The following is a 14,989-nucleotide window of genomic DNA, read 5'->3' as shown; positions in this document are numbered from 1 at the left end:
TGCTCCAAAGAATAAGAAAAGGAAGAAACCTTTTGGAAAGAGTAAAGAGCAAAACAAGAAAAAATTCAAGGGCAATTGCTATAATTGTGGGAAAGCTGGCCACAAAGCCCCAGATTGTCGTCTCCCGAAAAAGGACAAGGGAAAGGGACAAGCCAATAAGGTGGAGAATAATGATAGCATGGATGATCTGTGTGCAATGTTATCGGAGTGCAATTTGGTTGGAAATCCAAAGGAGTGGTGGCTTGATTCTGGTGCCACTCGACATGTTTGCGCTGTAAAAGAAGCATTTGCAACCTATGCTCCCGCTGGACCCGAAGAGGAATTGTTTATGGGAAATACTGCAACAGCCAAGGTTGAAGGATATGGGAAGTTACTTTTGAAGATGACTTCCGGCAAGGTGCTAACTCTCAACAATGTTCTGCACGTTCCGACAATTAGGAAGAATTTAGTTTCAGTCGGACTACTCGTCAAAAACGGGTTTAAGTGCATGCTGGTTAGTGAGAAAATTGTAATAAGTAAGAATGATATGTTCATAGGAAAGGGCTACCTCACCGAGGGCCTTTTCAAACTCAATGTAATGGTTGTTGAAAGTATTAATAAGAATTCAACTTCGTCTTACTTATTGGAGTCAAATGATTTATGGCATGTTCGTTTAGGACATGTCAACTATAAAACCTTGCGAAAATTGATTAATTTAGAAGTATTGCTTAAATTCGAGTGTAATAAATCAAAATGTGAAATTTGTGTTGAATCTAAGTTTGTTAAACATCCATATAAGTCTATTTATAGGAGTTCAAATCCTTTAGACTTAATCCACACAGATATATGTGATATGAAGTCAATACCATCTCGCGGTGGGAAAAAGTATTTTATAACTTTTATTGACGATTGCACTCGATATTGTTATGTGTATTTGCTTAATAGTAAGGATGAAGCAATTGATACATTTAAGCAATACAAGAACGAAGTGGAAAATCAATTGAACAAAAGGATAAAAATGATTAGAAGTGATAGGGGTGGAGAATACGAATCTCCTTTTGCAGAGATATGTTTAAAAAATGGAATTATTCATCAAACTACTGCCCCCTACACACCACAATCAAATGGAATTGCGGAAAGGAAAAACCGAACATTAAAAGAAATGATGAATGCTTTATTAATAAGTTCCGGTTTACCGCAGAACTTGTGGGGAGAAGCTATCCTTACAGCTAATCGAATACTCAACAGGGTGCCCCACAGCAAAACACAAACTATTCCATATGAACTATGGAAAGGAAGAAAACCCAACTTGAAATATTTCAAAGTGTGGGGGTGTTTAGCAAAGGTTCAAGTTCCTTTGCCCAAAAGGGTAAATATCGGACCAAAAACCGTGGATTGTGTTTTTATTGGCTATGCTACAAACAACAAAGCTTGTCGGTTTTTGGTTCACAAATCGGACAATCCCGAAATTCATGTCAATACGGTAATTGAATCAGATAATGCTGAATTCTTTGAAAACATTTATCCGTATAAAACTGAATGTGAGTCATCAAGTGAGAGATCTAAACGACCGCGAGAAGAAACAAATGAAAGTAAATCAACCAAAGAGGATCCAAGGCGTAGCAAACGTCAAAGGATATCTACTTCCTTTGGACCAGATTTTGTGACATTCTTGCTTGAAAATGATCCTCAAACATTTAAAGCAACAATGTCTTCTTCTGATTCAGCATTCTGGAAAGAGGCAGTCAATAGTGAGATTCAATCAATTTTGAACAACCATACATGGGAATTGGTTGATCTTCCTCCTGGAAATAAACCTTTAGGATCAAAATGGATTTTTAAAAGGAAAATGAAAGCTGATGGCACTATTGACAAATATAAGGCAAGACTTGTGGTCAAAGGTTATAGACAAAAAGAATGCCTTGATTACTTTGACACATATTCGCCGGTAACAAGGATAACATCTATTCGGGTGTTAGTGGCACTGGCAGCCGTATATGGTCTTGAAATCCATCAAATGGATGTCAAGACAGCTTTCTTAAATGGAGAATTGGAGGAAGAAATTTACATGGAACAACCTGAGGGTTTCGTAGTTCCTGGTAAAGAAAGGAAAGTGTGCAAACTTGTTAAGTCACTTTATGGACTTAAACAAGCACCTAAACAATGGCATGTGAAATTTGACCAAACAATGTTGGCAAATGGATTTAAGATTAATGAGTGTGACAAATGTGTTTACATAAAAAATACTCCAAATCATGAAGTCATTGTTTGTTTATATGTTGATGACATGTTGATAATGAGTAGAGATATTGCCGATGTAAATGCTACGAAGCGTATGCTTGCTAGCAAATTTGACATGAAAGACTTAGGAGTTGCTGATTTGATCTTGGGAATTAGGATCCATAAAACTCCACAAGGTCTAGCATTATCACAGTCACATTATATTGAAAAGGTACTTGATAAGTTCAAGTATTTAAATTTCAATGTTGCAAAGACTCCAATTGATGTAAGTTTTGCACTTCAAAAGAATGAAGGTGAAAGTGACTCACAATTGGACTATGCATGAGTTTTGGGAAGTTTAATGTATATTATGAATTGTACACGACCAGATATAGCATGTTCTATTAGCAAGCTGAGTCGATTCACGAGTAATCCCAATCAAACTCATTGGATGGCAATGAAACGAGTCTTGGGGTATTTGAAACACACCCAAAACTATGCTTTGCATTATAATAAATATCCCGCAGTAATTGAGGGATATAGTGATGCAAACTGGATCACCGGATCGTCTGAAGTTAAATCCACGAGTGGATATGTTTTCACCGTTGGTGGAGGAGCAGTGTCTTGGAAATCATCAAAACAGACATGCATCGCCCGCTCTACAATGGAATCTGAATTTATAGCTTTAGACAAGGCCGGTGAAGAAGCTGAATGGCTCCGAAATTTCTTGGAAGATATTCCATTTTGGCCCAAACCTTTGGCACCTATATGTATACATTGTGATAGCCAAGCGGCAATAGGTAGGGCAGGGAGCGTTATGTACAACGGAAAATCGCGTCACATTCGACGGCGACACAATACTGTTAGACAACTACTCTCTAGTGGTGTTATCACTATTGACTACATAAAGTCAAGAGATAACGTATCGGATCCGCTAACAAAAGGACTATCTAGAGAGGCTGTTGAAAGATCATCGAGGGGAATGGGGTTAAGGCCTAGGACAAGTCATCATGGCGGTAACTCTACCTAGTAGACTGGAGATCCCAAGAACTAGGTTCAAAGAGATCAAACAAAGTTATGAATAGCGGTTCAACATTGTCAAATAACTCAACCCATTCTCGTGATGATGACAATGTTCAGAAACAAGGATAAAACTAAGGTTTTTTAATGAATTAATAAAGCATTGAAGGTTTTTAATGATTATCTAAGTCTGGCAGAAAATGACTAGATAGTGTTTCTATAGGACTACACGTTTAGAAATCACCTATGTGAGTGTGAAGTATAAGCCGCTTCAAGGGGAATGATGGTAAAGGCTCATTCTCTATGCATTCACGAAACCAGGCGGTGTTCATGGCTGAAACGAACACAACCATGAGAACCATAGAAGGTTGAGGGTTAATTGTGACTTATGTTGTCTAGTTGTCTAGTTATACAACAAAGCTCGACGGTTCAAAGATATCGCATCTACCGATTGATCGAGTATATCCGATATAAGTTCACTACGGAAAGTTCAAAGGGAAACCTACTTATCCAGATGCAATTAATCTTCGCTTGTATATCACACACTTATCCGTGCATTCCTTTATCTTATAGCCATTCCCCATTCATGTGGGGGATTGTTGGGTTTAATTGATAAGTTGAATGGGAAATGGAGGGAAAAAAATGAGTTGTTCCTTCTTGCTTTATGAAATAAGCATTTGTCCCTCATAGGTGGTGGAAAGAAAAGTTCTCCTACTTAAAAGTAGAAGCACTCCTTCGTGTTGCTAAAGGGTCAAGAAGAGGGTCTCCTCTCGCGCCGTCGTCATCGCTCGGCTCAGCTTCGGCTTCAGATTCGGATGGATTTGGATTTGGTCAAATGATCTGATTGATTGATAATCATTTTGGACCAAATTTCATTTAATTTTAATTATTAATTAATTAATTAATTAATTGAAAATCCTGACCCGTGACCCGACCCGTTTCTTTCTTTCCTGGATTAATTTAAAACATTTCCCTCTGTTTTTCCAACGGAATTTTCTGAAAGGTTGCAACCTTTTCTGAAAAGTTGCAAACCTTTTCCCAAACAAGCTATATATTTCTGTTGATCCTCAGAATTGTTCCTTACGAAAACTTTCTGATATTCATCTTCTTCTTTTTTGCACTTCTTAAAAAAACTCGTGTGATATACTACCTTCGAGTGGTTCGCTGTCACCTTAATTTGCTGTACCGCTATTTTGGTGAGTAAATCGTTCTATCCCGGGAGGAAAGATTCCAAAACCTCGGGTACATTGAGGGGGATAATTTCCTTAAGGACACACTGTGCATTCAGTGGGCTCGATTTTTGTTCTTAAATTTTTTCCAGACACTGTTCTTAGTTTTCCAGTTTCTGTTTTATATTTTCAGAAATTATTGTTACTGTTTTAACGTTTTTTTTTACAATACAGATTAATAACAATCTTATAACACAATACAAACTTTCACTTTAGTTTGCAAAATACACCATTTGAGGCTCTCTATGGTTTTACACCTCTTCAACTGTCTTTAGACCCTCTATTGGACACTCCAGTACCTACTGCTACTGATGTTGTTATGCAAAGACAACTGATGGTGCAATTACTCAAAGACAACTTATCAAAGGCTCAGGAAATGATGTAACTCTATGCTGATGCTAAGAGAACTGAAAGGGAATTCCTAGTAGGGACATGGTTTTTCTGAAGCTTCAATCATACAGACAAACTTCCTTAGCCTTAAGAAAGAATTCATGCTAAGCTGCAAATATTATGGATCTTACCAAGTTATTGCTAAAGTTGGTCAGGTGGCTTGCAAACTCTTTCTACCTCAAACTTCTAAGGTTCATCCAGTATTCCATGTTTTTTTTGGCCTGAGAATAAAATTGGGCAACAAATCAGTGGTACAAACAGTCTTTCCAACAACTAATGATGAAGGCCAGTTCCTGGTGAAGCCAGTCTCCATACTTCAAAGACAAATGATTAAAAAAGGAAATGCAACTGTTGTTAAGGTGTTAATTCAGTGGTCTAATCTACTTCCTGAAGATGCTACTTGGGAAGATTATAACTAAATCAAATCCTGGTTTTCTAGGTTTGTTTCTAATCCTTGAGGACAAGGAGGGTAGGGTATGTTATGATTCTAGCCATGGTGCTGAGTAATTAGAAGAATAAATAGAATAATTATGGGGAATCAAATGCGGGTCTGAGTGGTTTTACTCATTTCGTGAATGGGAGAATGGACGATCGAGATTAGAAGTTAATTAATGAGCGGTAAGGGCTGAGATCATGCCACCTCAGCCAGTTGGTTATAGATCTCTGACAGAGGACAACGGCCTCATTATTCAATAGACGGTAAAATCCAAATTCTGTCTCACTACTCTTCTCTTCTTCATCTCTTCTACACTTCTTCTCTTTCTTTCTCATCTAAATCTGATTTTTTTTTTGTATTCTATAATCTCAGCTAGCAAAGAGACTCTTTGACTATCTTAATTTCAGTCAAGTAGATAGTTTAATTTCTATAATTGCAATTTCATTTCATTGATTATAATAGAAAATTATCCCAAAAAATTGTTGTGTTTTCATTCCATAAATTCAGAAAATCAAATTAAATAGTTAGATCATGACAGGCTGCCAAACAGTGTGATAGACTTTAATGAAGAAGTATCCCCAAAGCTGTCAGGGATCTCCTTAAGCTCAGTACAATAGCGTTTAGATAATTCCTCGAGCACGAGAAATGATTCCTCTCCATTAACCTGCCAGTCAGAAAAAACACCTGTCTCAATGTTCAAATTTTGAGATGTGACTTCTTCCATGTTGCATCCCCCCCCCCCCCCCCCCCCCTCCGCGCGCGCGCGGAATTCTTGCATTGATAGACTCAAGTTTTTAAGGTTGGGTAGTGATCTCCCAATTCTTGACAGTGCATCAGAAGTCAGATCGAACCCTACAGTTGCAATATTTTTCAAGCTCAGAGAGAAGTGAAAATCCCACTGATATGCATGTATATGTTCATGGGGCCGAATGCAATTATTGCATAAACTTGTTCAAGTTCATTAAGGACATCCAATCTTGGGAAACAAATTTGCTTCGTTGAACAATCATTGGTTCACCAATGCTGAATTCGAGGTTTCGGAGATTAGGAAACCTTTTGAAAATATCTCCCGAGTGTTCTGAACAGGAAAGGTTGAGCCAATCTAATTCTCTCAAATTCTCTAATATAGTTGATTTCAATGTCCGAATCAAAGACAAAATAAATAGCGATGGACACATGTTGTAGCTTTGCAAGACTCCAAATGCAAGGTGATAGTACCATGTTTGATTCCTCATTATACATCACCAGAATATCTAAATTCAAGAGGTTTCAAAATGACAGAGGGAGAGATTCTTCATCCAAATCATCGAGCATGCTTATTTCATTCATCTAATTATCCGTCAATCTTATATCCAGCATCTCCAATCTTTTAAGAAGCCTCAAAGGTCTTAAGTGGCAGTTGTATGAAGATTAATGTAATCCAGATATGTATGTTCTATATGTACCTTCAAAGAGAGGAGATGTTTAGCATAAGGATTTTTCTTGTTCGGATTGAATAAGAAAACACTTTCGTCTGAATGATCATAATGAATGGCCATTCCTCGTGGCATCACATCTGAAGAAGATGATCACGACGAAGCACTTGAGCTTATCAAGTCAAACACCTTTAGCTTTTATAGAACAAAAATCATGCATAAGATTATGGAATTGGCAACTCGGGTCCCCACCACCTCTCTCGTGGAAAACTGTTACCAAGCTACTAGAAGTTAACTCATCCAAATAAACCTCCATTACTTCTTGCACACTCTTTAAATCAGTTGGTTCTAAAGGTCCTTCAACACTCAATAAATCTTTCAAAAGAGAGATTACAATTTTTCATCCTTTGGATAGCTTGCAAGGTAAATGAAGCACGACTTTAGGTGGTCTGATAAATGGTCATAACTTAATTGTATAGCCTTCATCACTTCCGCTTCATCCTTAAAAATAAAGGATTTCAAATTATTTAGAACTTCAAGCCATGAAGCCTTATTCTTTTCCTTGCTTGCAATGACTCCACCGATTAGATCAAGTACCAAAGGAAGCCCTTAACATTTTTGGGCTATTTCTTCTCCAACATCCAATAGTTCATCGAGGAAACTTTCTTCTCCGAATACCTTACTCTCTAATAATTTCCAATCTTCACCTTGTGTGAGTAATCGAAGATAAAGAGGTTCACTATGGCGTTTACCTTGCATAGCCACTTCCATTTTTCGGCTTGTTAAAGTAACTCTACTTCCTTTCATAACTTCAGGGAAAGGCATCATTAGCTCATCCCAAGTTGTAGTATCCCACAAGTCATCTAAGACAATAAGGTAACTTTTCTAAACAAGTGTCTCCGTAACTTATTAGCAACATCATAATCTATGTCATCCTCAATGAAGCTTCCTTTGAAACTAATAGCTTGATTGAAAATTTTTTGTAACAACTTTTTCTGATTATGCTCTTGGTCGACTGTACACCTAGCATGAACACCAAAATGATCAACGACGGACTTATCATTATATAATTTGTAAGAAAAAGTTGTTTTTCCAAGCCCTGGCATGCCAATTATGGAAATAACAAGTCTTAAGAACTTTGTCCATGAAATCTTAAGTTATAGAAGTTTCCTAGTGATATCAGTTCATTCATAATAGACATGAACCATGTGATCATCTCTAAGATTGTTTCTCCTGCTTTTATTTTAACCATTTCATAGTCAATAGCAAGCATAGCCCCTCTGAACTTAGTTACCCGACTTGTTCCTTCGTGAGCATTCACTAAGGCATCCCAAATCTGCTTTGCAGTTTTACAACCAGAGACCATGTTATACTCATCCGGTCCAAGACCACAACCAAGGAAGTTTTTTTCCTTAGCATTTTTCTCAAGTATCTTAAAATCATCTGGAGTGTACTCACTCATTTCCTTCCTCACATCATTTCCTTCAGCATCCTTCTTTATAGAAATCTTGGTCCATCGGTGATCCTATCCCATAACTCATAGTCATCAGCTTGTAGAAAGTCCTCCATATGAGCTTTCCACCTAGTATAGTACTTCTCATTGAACAATGGAGGTATATTGAGAGATTGGTCTTCACTGTGTCCAATTGGCGATGCAACATTCATCTTAATCTTTCTTAAGGTGTTAGCCTCTTAAGATAACCCGCTCTGATACCAATTGATTTTTGCACAACCAAATAACACGAGAGTGGGTGAATTGGGTTATTTCTGATTTTCACTTAAGTGATGGACCAGGTTACTTTATCTGTTTCTTAAGACTAATTTGCAGAATAATAAAGAACAGTAAAGTAACAACATAATATTTTTATGTGAAAAGCACCCGACTCACAAGGGTGAAAAATCACGACCTACACCTCCGCAAGATTTGTCCCAAACTTCATTATAACTATAAGCCTCAACAAAATTCAGGTTACAAGAAATACAATCTATGTAGACCGTTGATTTCCCTCCGAGCTGCCTTCAATGTGGAGCTGAATTTAATAAGGTTTTACCTAAAACAATGCTTCTACAAAGATGGAAATAAGTGTAACTCAATCACAATCCTCATACAAGATTTCTAAACTTGAAGACTGCTAACCATATGACTATGAAATATGTTCTTCAATCTGGTCCTTTGTATTAGGCATCACTTCAACAACTAGTCAGAGTCTCTCAAATATGCAATTGCTTATTTGCTTGATTTCTGCTTTTACTCTTAGTATAAGTGTGAGAGTCTCTTCATAGAAGACCTGCATATATGTAGCAAACTGTGAAGACAAACGGGTTATTCACAAACACTTATTGGATAGGACTTGAGGAGTGATAGTGTTTGAGATGGAGGCAACTTCTTTGCTTTCACATGGCTATAGATACGCTTGAAGAGAGTCCAAAGCTTATCCAAGATAAGTATATCTTGGACTCTAAGATCTTGTACACTTTGTCAATATTACGAGACTTCTTCATTCCAAGAGTCCTACCACAACTCGATTTTGGAACGAAACATGAAACTGCATATATACCCGGTTCATTTAGTATGGCCTACTTCTTGCATGTTTATGCACTTGGTCCAGCCCACTTATTTGGCCCATATATTTTTATCAATCATCAAAACGTACAAAGTCCAACAAAGATACTTTTAACTCCTCTCTTGTGTGCTTTGGCTCCGAGTTAAAATACTTGACCAATACTTGTGTTACGTTAAGTTGTTATTCACGCAAGAACTAGTTTTAAGGAGACTTATCTGTATATATCTTTTGGATGACTTGATAGTGTAAAAAATTATTTACACTAACAGTGCATAAAATTTGAACTCTTTTCTCAAATATATGAGTGTGTGATGGCGAAAGCTAATGTTTAGTTGATTGCTCTCCTTCAACCTCCTAATATTTTATTTAGTTTCTATATATATACATTTCGTAAACATATGATTGAGGTGAAAATTTAAAGGACAGATAACTAACACCATAAATAAACCGTTGATTGTTCAACCACTAAACGTCCTGAGATGACTCTAAGGAATTAACATCGCACGCGCGCAACTTATAATTAACACCTTCAAGGATGTGGATTTATTAACCACACATGCACGTGTTACTCCTCGGATTATATGCTTTTGGAATTGCTCCATACATGTGTTTACCGTGTTTGTTATCTACGATTATCCGGCTTGGTTTTATTTTAACTTATAGGAGATGCGGACATATTTGGATGACTTTGTTATCCCCAAATATTTTAAAGTCATTGATGTTCATAACTTAAATGATCATCAAGGAATTAACTCCTCTATATATGTCCAAAAGCGTCTCTTAAAAAGTTTCTGTTATGCATTTGGCTAGAAATAATATGTTGTTCTATAGCTAAGATTTCATGATTTATCATTATGTACGTATATTATATATTATGCCTAGATAATTAGTAAAATATGGATGTACCTGGATGACTTTCTTATATTTTCGTCGTTTTAAAGAAAATATTACGTACCAATAAATATTTCTGTCCTTTCAAGTTAATCCCTCACGTATAGGTAGAGGCAAAAGGTTCCTCTAACGTTATTAAATAGGCCAGTTTATTAAGTAGTAATTTAGTTGTCCAATTATTTTCGTTTTTTTTTTTTTTTCTTTGGTGAGTGTTACATCTCCACTATACATATACACCTTACTTCAGGAAAATTTCTGAAGGACTCAACAGAAAAAACAAATGGATCTTAAGCTTGTTTTTTGTGTTCTATATTTGAATCTCTTAATTCTGCTGTCAATTTAATTTAATTTAATTTTCACTCTATTCTCCTCAGTCTTGAATACTAGCTAGGAGTAATATTTTGTTCAATATTGGTACTACTTAGTACTATATAAATTGTGATTAAGAGCATTTATATATGTTGCTCACCTCATATGGGAGGTTGCTCAAAGGAACAGAGGCTAGGAAAATGGTCGAAAGGTATCATCAACAAGCACTAAAAGAGAAATACTTCTACCCATTTATTTATAAAGAGGGAGCTAAAATCAATCACCAGCAAGCACTAAAAGAGAAATTCGTCTTCCCCTTTATTAATAAACAGGGAGGTAAAAACAATCACTAGCAAGCACGAAAAGAGAAATCCGTCTTTCCGTTTATTTATAAATAGGGAGCTAAAAACAATCACCAGCAAGCACTAAAAGAGAAATCCGTCTTCCCGTTTATTTATAAACAGGGAGCTGAAAACGATCACCAGCAAGCACTAAAAGAGAAATTCATCTTCCTGTTTATAAATAAACAGGGAGCTGAAAACGATCACCAGCAAGCACTAAAAGAGAAATTCATCTTCCCGTTTATTTATAAACAGGGAGCTGAAAATGACCACCAGCAAACACTAAAAGAAAAATCCGTCTTCCCATTTATTTATAAACAGGGAGCTGAAAAACCAGCAAGCACTAAAAGAGAAATCCGTCTTCCCGTTTATATATAAACAGGGAGCAGAAAACAATCACCAGCAAGCACTAAAAGAGATATCAGTCTTCCCGTTTATTTATAAACAGGGAGCAGAAAACGATCACTAGCAAACACTAAAAGAGAAATCCTTCTTCCCGTTTTATTATAAACATGGAGCTGAAAATGACTACCAGCAAACACTAAAATAAAAATCCGCCTTCTTTTTTTTTTTTGGAAAGAGGGAGCTAAAAACAATCATCAGCAAGAAATAAATGTGAAATCCGTCTTCCATTTATAAAAACAGGGAGCTGAAAACAATCAGCAAGCACTAAAAGAGGAATCCGTCTTCCTGTTTGCTTATAAGCAGAGAGCAAAAAACAATCACCAACAAGCACTAAAAGAAAAATCTGTCTTCCCGTTTATTTATAAACAGGGAACTGAAAACAATCATGAGCTAAGGACTAAAAGAGAAATTAGTCTTCCCATTTATTTATAGACATGAAGCTGAAAACAATCACCAGCAAGGACTAAAAGAAAAATTCGCCTTACCATTTATTTATAAAGAGGGAACTGAAACAATCATGTGCAAGCTCTAAAAGAAAAATTTGTCTTCCCGTTTATTTATAAACAGGAAGCTGAAAACAATCACCAGCAAGCACTAAAAGAAAAATTCGTCTTCCCATTTATTTATAAATGGGGAGCTGAACACGATCATCGGCAAGCAGTAAAAGAGAAATCCGTCTTCTCGTTTATTTACAACCAAGGAGCTGAAAGCAATCATCAACAAGCACTAAAAGAAAAATGTCTTCCCGTCTATTTATAAACAGGGAGCTAAAAACAATTACCAGCAAACACTAAAAAAAAAATCCGTCTTCCCCTTTATTTATAAACAGGGAGCTGAAAACAATCAGCAAGCACTAAATTAGGAATCCGTCTTCCCGCTTATTTATAAACAGGGAGCTGAAAACAATCATTAGCAAACACTAAAAGAGAATTTCCATCAGATAATGGCTTTGAAGGAGCAGCTGCGCCATGTTGGCTGCCTTATCTGTTATGTACTAATATTTGCATGTATCTTCTTCTTATTTTTCCTTCCGTTTTTCCTGTGTGCATCTAATGTGAAGCTTTGTTTCCAGTTGTACTAGGATGTTAATAAAACAATAAGATCTGTTTTCTGTCAATATCCAAATTCAGACATGCTATTATTCATACTTAACGAACAGCTTCCTACAAAGCGAATTTTTAAACTACGTCACTGAGTAATTGCCATTGCACGTGAAGCGCTTTGAAGGAGCAGCTGCGCCATGTTGGCTGCCTTATCTGTTATGTACTAATATTTGCATGTATCTTCTTCTTATTTTTCCTTCCGTTTTTCCTGTGTGCATCTAATGTGAAGCTTTGTTTCCAGTTGTACTAGGATGTTAATAAAACAATAAGATCTGTTTTCAGTCAATATCCAAATTCAGACATGCTATTATTCATACTTAACGAACAGCTTCCTACAAAGCGAATTTTTAAACTACGTCACTGAGTAAACAAAGCACAGATAATTAACATAGTATGTTAATATCAAATATAATGTTGGATCAACCATCTGTCAATTAACATTCTACTTTTTGCTGGCTTATATAAGGAGTAGAAGGAATCTGGTGTAAAATCCTTTTCTGGTGTCCGAAAGGATCTACACCAAAAAAGGAGTTTTGCGGCCGGTTCCCACCAGAAATAGCAAAGTACGTGAATTTTAAGAATGACATACGCCTAGATTTTTGACTATTATCAGTGAAGACAACTGCATCTGCCCATGCTAGAAAAGCCCAGGTAGTCACATAGACAGTCACAATGTGACATTTGACACGACTTTGACGTGACATGTAATGTAGCAGAATGTTTGAAATACCTCCTGCCAAAAATTAGAATTGATTATGTATTTTTAAAGGATTTATTAGACTCGCTTCGAAGAAGACCAAGTTTAAGGAAAGCCGCTAGTTATGTAAGAGGGGTTTCAAGACAATTTTAGGGGTGCAAAACATGTGTTTTGCCTTATCTTTTGAGTTTAGATCTATATTGACAATCAGGGGCGGAGCTAGCCCTTCGGGCATGGATTCGGCCGAACCCAGTAGTTTTGGTCCGAACCATATATTTGTATTAAATTTTTTGTCAAATATATACAAATTATTAATTTAGAACTCCGAACCCACAAGCTTTATGATGAATTTACTCCATTAATGGAGATTGAAGCTCGAGCCGTTGAGAGAGAATGAGGAAGAAGAAGTTGAAGATTGAATCACTGATTTCATTCAACTGAAAAATGAGCTGTACATCATGTATTTATACAACTAAGATAACCATCATTAACTAACTAACTAACTCATTAATTAACTAATTTCCACTAACTGTCTAAGTTCTAGTAATTACAGTTTAGTCCCCTAAGTTCTAAATAATGTCATCATCTTCAATACTCCCCCTCAAGCTGTGATGTGCAAAGATATTTAGCACTCCCAGCTTGGACAACAGATACTCATGTTGTGGTTTTCCCAACCCCTTTGTAAGTAGGTCTGCTGCCAGCTCCTTAGTGTTTATGTATCTTGTTTCAATCAGTCCCTTTTGTATCTTCTCCCTGATGAAGTGACAATCAAGTTCTATGTGCTTTGTCCTTTCATGGAACACAGGATTTGCAGCTATTTGCATAGCTGACTTGCTATCACTGTACACTGAAATAGGAGTCTCAACTGCAACTTCTAGTTCCATGAATAGTTCCTGTAACCAAACTACTTCTGCAACTGAGTTTGCCATGCTTCTATACTCAGCCGCTGCTGAGCTCCTTGAAACAACCCCTTGCTTCTTTGACTTCCAAGATATGAGTGAATCTCCATACTTGATGAAAAATCCAGAAACAGATCTCCTTGTGTTTAGGCAAGCAGCCCAATTAGCATCACACAAAATTGTCATTTTCTTTGATGGTTCGCCGGACAACAGAATTCCCAAGCCTACCTATCCCTTGATATATCTAACTACTCTCATTGCAGCATCTAGATGAGACTGTTTAGGTTGATTAAGGAATTGACTTAGAGTTTGAGTTGCAAATGAGATATCTGGCCTGGTAACTGTTAGATAGAGTAATTTTCCTACCATTCTTCTATACACCCCGACATCCTGTAACAATTTATCTTCACTTGAGATACTTCTCTTCTCATCTTCTTCTTTGTTAGCAGCTATCATCTTATCATACTCTATTGTAGTGAGTTTGGTATTGGGATCCATAGGTGTAGAGGCTGGTCTTGCAGCACCTAAACCAGCTTCAGAAATGATCTCTAGAGTATACTTTCTTTGGTGCATAAGTATGCCTTTCTCTGATCTAGCAAACTCTATGCCTAGAAAGTATCTAAGTTCAACTAGGTCCTTGAATTTGAAAATTTTCTGTAACATTTCTTTTGTCTGAGTAATAAGATTAATATTGCTACCTGTAATAAGCAGGTCATCCACATACACAAGAAGGATGAGAATAGATGAATCAGCCTTCTTGGTAAATAAGGAGTAGTCCAAATGACTTTGAACAAAACCAAGATTAAGTAGTGCTTCAGTAAGTTTCATATTCCACTCCCTAGGTGTTTGTTTCAGCCCATAAAGGGATTTGATGAGCTTATACACAGGTTTCTCCCCCTGCACATCAAATCCAGCAGGTGGTTTAAAGCCTTGAGGAAGAGAAATGTAAACCTCATCATGTAAATCACCTTGAAGAGAGGCATTGTACACATCCATTTGATGGACATGCCACTGATGAGAAGAGGCAATAGCAAGGACTGATCTAACTGTGACCATCTTTACAACAGGAGAAAAAGTCTCCTGGTAATCAA

General features: G+C 36.7%; 1 pseudogene; it reads right to left on the bottom strand.

Annotated features, from left to right (window-relative positions):
• Window positions 1-6,218: 6,218 nt before the first annotated feature.
• LOC132639316 (putative late blight resistance protein homolog R1B-16) lies at window positions 6,219-8,151 on the bottom strand (annotated as a pseudogene).
• Between the last annotated feature and the right edge of the window lie 6,838 nt (window positions 8,152-14,989).

Source organism: Lycium barbarum, chromosome 5 (genome assembly GCF_019175385.1).
Source record: "Lycium barbarum isolate Lr01 chromosome 5, ASM1917538v2, whole genome shotgun sequence".
Classification (NCBI taxonomy): Eukaryota; Viridiplantae; Streptophyta; class Magnoliopsida; order Solanales; family Solanaceae; genus Lycium; species Lycium barbarum.
Note: the sequence above shows the minus strand (reverse complement) of the source record. Positions and strands in the feature narration are given on the sequence as shown.